Source organism: Microcebus murinus, chromosome 26, assembly GCF_040939455.1.
Source record: "Microcebus murinus isolate Inina chromosome 26, M.murinus_Inina_mat1.0, whole genome shotgun sequence".
Taxonomy (NCBI): Eukaryota; Metazoa; Chordata; class Mammalia; order Primates; family Cheirogaleidae; genus Microcebus; species Microcebus murinus.
Window position 1 is genome coordinate 1,555,036 of NC_134129.1, and position 6,047 is coordinate 1,561,082.

Genomic DNA, 6,047 nt, shown 5'->3' on the forward strand with positions numbered 1-6,047 from the left:
TGCCTCCTCGCTAGTGGCCCAGCGTATTCATGGACAGTGTTGGAGAAACATTGCTCGATGCCCTTTTAAAACCCCAATATCAAAAGTAGTTTACTCATGGCCGGGCGCCGCGGCTCACGCCTGTAATCCCGGCACTCTGGGAGGCCGAGGCGGGCGGATCGCTCAAGGTCTAGAGTTCCAAACCAGCCTGAGCAAGAGCGAGACCCCGTCTCTACTATAAATAGAAAGAAATTAATTGGCCAACTAATATGTATAGAAAAAATTAGGCGGGCATGGTAGCACATGCCTGTAGTCCCAGCTACTCAGGAGGCTGAGGCAGGAGGATCTCTTGAGCCTAGGAGTTTGAGGTTGCTGTGAGCTAGGCTGACGCCACGGCACTCCAGCCCGGGCAACAGAGTGAGGCTGTGTCTCAAAAAAAAACACAGTAGTTCACTCATGCCAAATACACCATGCTGCCATCGAGACTAGAAATTTCGGCTCATTAGTCTTATTCCATTCTTGTTTTCTTGAAAATAGACCATGATCTTTTAATGTAAATTTGGAGACTACCCTAATTTTAACCAGACAAAGCAAAACCATCAAGTACTTTTCGGCCGGAAAGTGATTTAATTAATCTAAATCTCTGGTTGCTTTGCAGATCTTTGTCCTTCGTGTCATGTGGTTTGACTGCACTGCGTCTAGATGTAGATTTCTTTTTATTTAGGCTGCTTAGGGTTTGTCACACTCGTGAAACTTCAAATTTATGTCTTTTATTCCGTTTTGGAAAATGCTCAGTTATCTAAGCATTGCTCTTCTATGTTCTCTTCCGTCTTTTCTCCTGAACTCCAAGTGTAGAAGGGGGTCCAAACATGCCACTCAATCACTCCTACAAAGAAAGAAAGAAAAAACATGCTGCCCAAATTATGTCACTTTGGGATAAGGATTGTTTTGAGCTAAAAGCACTTAAAAAAATAGCAGGGACAAGAAAGCCACTCTTGACTCTCCCTCATTTTTCCTCCTGAAAGTAGGAGCATTTCCCCATATGTAAAACGTCCTGTCCTCCCTGTACCAGGAGAAAAATAACATTCTCATCAAGGATGGGAAGTCAAAGCCAAGAGAATTCTGTACAAACAAACCCTGCTAAACTAACTCAGTGTAGGGGCAAAGGGAAAATTGCACTGAAAAATCAACTCACAAAAAGGCAGATAAGAGAAAAGTCATACAAATTTATTATTAACGTGCACATGGAGCCTTCAGAATGAAGACCCAAAGATGCAGGAGAAATTGTTCACTTTGCTCAGGTTCAGCTAAGTATGGCTAGCTGTGTAGAAATACGATCGGACAAAAAGGGATCTAATGCTAATAGACTGAGTGGGGAAAGCCAACAAGGCCTGTCTGTCTAGATTCTTGGCCTTTCTGAGCATGAATCCTTTTTTCTGCGTACACTGCAGGAGCCTCTCTGGAATGAGGTCTCATGACCTATAGTCTAATAGTATGTCAGATAATTCCTTTATGGCCAGTTTTCACACAGAAGGACAGAGGAAAACTTAAAGTGATATTTTGGGGTTTTGTGGCTGGCTTTGGAGGAAATGGGGTTCTGGTTTCCATGGCTAGCTTCAGCGGCCAACTAGACAGAGACAGGGGCAGGAGGTGGTCAGAGAAAAACTTCTGCTTCTGAGGCCTTCATTTTAGGGGATTGTTTTCTGAGTCTCAGCACAAAATCTTCCTAGTCACTTCTCCACCGAACGACCCCCCCCAACCACCCCCCTTGCCCAATCCCCTTTGCCTTTTGCACAATTACTGCCCATCGGACAACTCAGCCTATAGGTGAGTGTTTGACTCTTCTTTGGGTCCTCATTTCCTCATGAGGGTCCCCAAGTCACATAAAACTTATATTAAATAAATTTGTATATCTTTCTCCTATTTATATGTTTTATGTCAGTTCGATTCTTAAGCCCAGCCAAAAACTCTTTAACAGTAGAGGTAAAATGTTGCCTCACCTGTGACAGAAAGCTCAGCCACTTGTCCACAAGGTCGAATCAGAAAAATGAGGGCAAGAGTTTTGAGGAGGAAGGAAGGAGAGTTTACTCTGCAAAGGAGGAAAAAGGGTAGATCTTATCCCAAATTTCCTGACCATGGGCAGAAATACAGAGCTTTTGTTTTGAGACAGGGTCTCACTCTGTTGCCCGTGCTAGAGTGCCGTGGCATCAGCCTCGCTCACAGCAACCTCAAACTCCTGGGCTCAAGCGATCCTTCTACCTCAGCCTCCCGAGTAGCTGGGACTACAGGCATGCGCCACCATGCCCAGCTAATTTTTTCTATATATTTTTAGTTGGCCAATTAATTTCTTTCTATTTTTAGTAGAGACGGGGGTCTTGCTCTTTGTTCAGGCTGGTTTCGAATCCCTGATCTTTAGCGATCCTCCCGCCTCAACCTCCCAGAGTGCTAAGATTACAAGCGTGAGCCACCTCGCCTGGCCAAGAAATACAGAGCTTTTAAAGGGCGGATTCTCAGCTTTAGGCAACTACTGTGGTAACTATTCTAACAGTCTGTGAACTCTGCCAGCTGCCCACCTGGGAGGGCTTGTGCCCACCTGGGAGGGCTTGTGCCCACCTGGGAGGGCTTGTGCCCACCTGGGAGGGCTTGTGCCCACCTGGGGGTTCCAACAGAAGACTTGACCTGCCTCAGGGATGCAGGTCCCAAAAAGAGCGGGGGAAGTTTTAAGGAGACAGAAAATCTCTTTGCCATTTTTTCCAGGCCATTCCCTCTGTCGCACCCCCACAATGTGTATGTTATACTTCTGTTCTCTGCATCTCTTGGTCACCTTTGGGATTTTTTTTTTTTTTTTTTTTTTTTTTTGAGACAGAGTCTCACTTTGTTGCCCAGGCTAGAGTGAGTGCCGTGGCGTCAGCCTAGCTCACAGCAACCTCAAACTCCTGGGCTCCAGCGATCCTCCTGCCTCAGCCTCCCGAGTAGCTGGGACTACAGGCACGTGCCACCATGCCCGGCTAATTTATATATATATATATATATTAGTTGGCCAATTAATTTCTATTTTTTTTTATAGTAGAGATGGGGTCTCGCTCAGGCTGGTTTTGAACTCCTGACCTTGAGCAATCCGCCTGCCTCGGCCTCCCAGAGTGCTAGGATTACAAGCGTGAGCCGCCCAGGCTAGAGTGAGTGCCGTGGCGTCAGCCTCGCTCACAGCAACCTCAAACTCCTGGGCTCAAGCGATCCTCCTGCCTCAGCCTCCCGAGTAGCTGGGACTACAGGCATGCACCACCATGCCCGGCTAATTTTTTCTATATATTAGTTGGCCGATTAATTTCTTTTTTTTTTTTTTTTTTTTTTAATGACCAGGGGAGAGCGCGAACGCAGTCCCCCACTACCACAAATTATGCAGTCGAGTTTCCCACATTTGGGGAAATCGCAGGGGTCAGCACATCCGGAGTGCAATGGATAAGCCTCGCCCTGGGAAAACCACCTTCGTGATCATGGTATCTCCCCTGCTAATTTCTATTTATAGTAGAGACGGGTCTCGCTCTTGCTCAGGCTGGTTTCGAAACAGCAATAAAACAGTCCTCATGTCACCCCCTGGAGCTACGAGATTATCTCCTGAAGCCTCTGGCTATGCAGACTCTATACTGACTGACTCCAAGTAGCCATGAAGTGCCACATGCTGCACAGGCCTCTAATCTGTGCTCAGCCAAGCACAGCCAGCCGCTAATCAGTGTTATCGCTGCAGTCACGGAGAATTCCTGTCAAACAACTTTGTGTCTCCTGTCTCCTTTTTCCTTTAAAAAACCACTTGTAACAGAGGCTAATGGAGCACTGCCCAAGGCAGCGGGAAGTGAGTGTCCCCAGCAGTCCCCACTTGTTTTCTTTTGAAGCAGTCTCTCTCTCTCCCCTCCCCATCCCCCCCCTCTCTCTCTCTCTCTTGCTGCTGTGCAGGGCCGTGGTGTCGCCACAGCTCACTGGAACCTCCAACTCCCGGCCCTCCAGAGTGCTAGGATTACAGGCGTGAGCCACTGCGCCCGGCTCTTCAACTTTAACTAGAGTAAACTCTCTAAATTACATTTTGTACGTTAGCTTCTTCCTTTTAGGTGGAAAATTCCCACCAATTCTTTTTCATACTCTGAATAATACAGGATTTTTTCAGTCTCCTAGTTAATTTGGGGAAAGAATGATAGCAGGCAACCACTAACAAAATGTAAACCGAAGTGAAAATATTAATATTGGACAAAAGGAACATTCAAAGCAAAACGATTTAAAAGGGCAGGATAATATGTAATTTTGATAAGTCACCCTCTAAGAAAGTAAAACACCCATAGGCCTTTGTGTACACTTATATAATTACCAGTGATGACTTTATATAGTTTAATATAATGCCTAATTCCATAGCTTCAAAACATATAATGTGAAGACTCAAATACAAGGAGAAATCGCCAAACCTGCACTTGTCACAGTAATCTTCAAAACTCTTCATTCAAAGATAGGCAGACCAGGAAGAATAAATGAGGATATGAATAACATGATGATTAGTAACAAGCTTGACCTACTAGGTAGACGTGTAAACCGAGGGTCCATTTCTGAGCGCATTCCCAGGGTATATTTGGCACCTGCGAACACACACACGAAACGCAGGTGAGTTGTCTGGGAATAGTGATTAACCACAGTTCAGGCTGTGTCCTAAGAAAACAGCATCCACAGAAAGGGCAGCATATATCACAGTCAGGTTTTGCAAATAGAAGAAAAGCCAGGGGTGGGCACAGTGGCTCACGCCTGTAATCCCAGCACTCTGGGATGCCCAGGTGAGAGGACCATTTGAGATCAGGGGTTGGAAACCAGCCTGAGCAAGAGTGAGACCCCGTCTTTACTATTAATAGAAAGAAATTAATTGGCCAACTAAAAATATATAGAAAAAATTAGCCGGGCATGGTGGTGCATGCCTGTAGTCCCAGCTACTCGGGAGGCTGAGGCAGGAGGATCGCTCGAGCCCAGGAGTTTGAGGTTGGTGTGAGCGAGGCTGACGCCACGGCACTCACTCTAGCCTGGGCAACACAGTGAGACTCTGTCTCAAAAAATTTTTAAAAAGAAGAAAAGCCAGCGCCGTGGGCCTTCTGGGCGGCTTCTGTCGGGCGGACCCCCGCGCCGCCGCCCGCGAGCGCCCGCCGCTCTGGGCTGAGGGCTCCGGCTTGTCCACGTGGCCCGGGAGGCGCGGCCCCTAATCCGGGCTAAGAAGACTTAGGAGGCGACGGGTGGGGCGGGCGCGTGGGGACGCCGGCCGGCCGCCCTCTCCGCCCGCCCTGGGCCAGGCAGGGCCCGCCTCCCGCCGCCGGCCACGGGCGCGGGCGGAAGGGCGCGGAGCGGGCGTCGCGCCTGCGCCCAGGGCGGTTTCGGACGGGCGCCAGAGGCGCGCGCTCGGGCTCCGCGAGGCAGCGGCTGCGTCTCCAGCGCCAAGTAAGTGCAGGTCTCCCGGGACGGGGCTCGGAAAGCCTCCCCTCCGCCACGCGGCCGCCCAGCGGGCGGGCGGACACTTACCGACGTGCGTTGAAGGGTGACGTCAGGCGTGGGTGACGCTGCGTCAGGTCCCGGAAGGACGGGCCTGGCCTACGCATTGCGGACGGACGCGGGGCTCACCTGAAAGGTGGCTCACCTGAAAGGTGGCTCACCTGAAAGGTGGCTCACCTGAAAGGTGGCTCACCTGAAAGGTGGCTCACCTGAAAGGTGGCTCACCTGAAAGGTGGCTCACCTGAAAGGTGGCTCACCTGAAAGGTGGCTCACCTGAAAGGTGGCTCACCTGAAAGGTGGCTCACCTGAAAGGTGGCTCACCTGAAAGGTGGCTCACCTGAAAGGTGGCTCACCTGAAAGGTGGCTCACCTGGGGACAGCCCCAGCGGGAGAAGCAGTTTGTCGTTGCTGTCGTCGACAGTCTGAGGCTACATCAAGCTCATTTTCGCTGTCTGATCTCACAAAGTGTTCATGCTTTTAGTGTTTCCCTTGAGAGTTATTTTACTTCCCTTTTTTTTGAGACAGAGTCTCACTCTGTTGCCCAGGCTAGAGTGAGTG

At 49.3% G+C, this 6,047-nt stretch overlaps 1 long non-coding RNA gene and 1 other non-coding gene across 2 annotated transcripts; both read right to left on the minus strand.

Moving 5' to 3' along the window:
* Window positions 1–583: 583 nt before the first annotated feature.
* On the minus strand, window positions 584–5,580 carry LOC109730075 (uncharacterized). The gene is made up of 4 exons (XR_012915063.1): window positions 5,521–5,580; window positions 4,539–4,598; window positions 1,980–2,068; window positions 584–865 (listed from the first exon to the last, which is right to left on the minus strand). It is a non-coding gene; the product is annotated as an uncharacterized LOC109730075 (long non-coding RNA).
* On the minus strand, window positions 3,337–3,495 carry LOC142864748 (U1 spliceosomal RNA). The gene has a single exon (XR_012915098.1). It is a non-coding gene; the product is annotated as a U1 spliceosomal RNA (small nuclear RNA).
* Window positions 5,581–6,047: the final 467 nt, after the last annotated feature.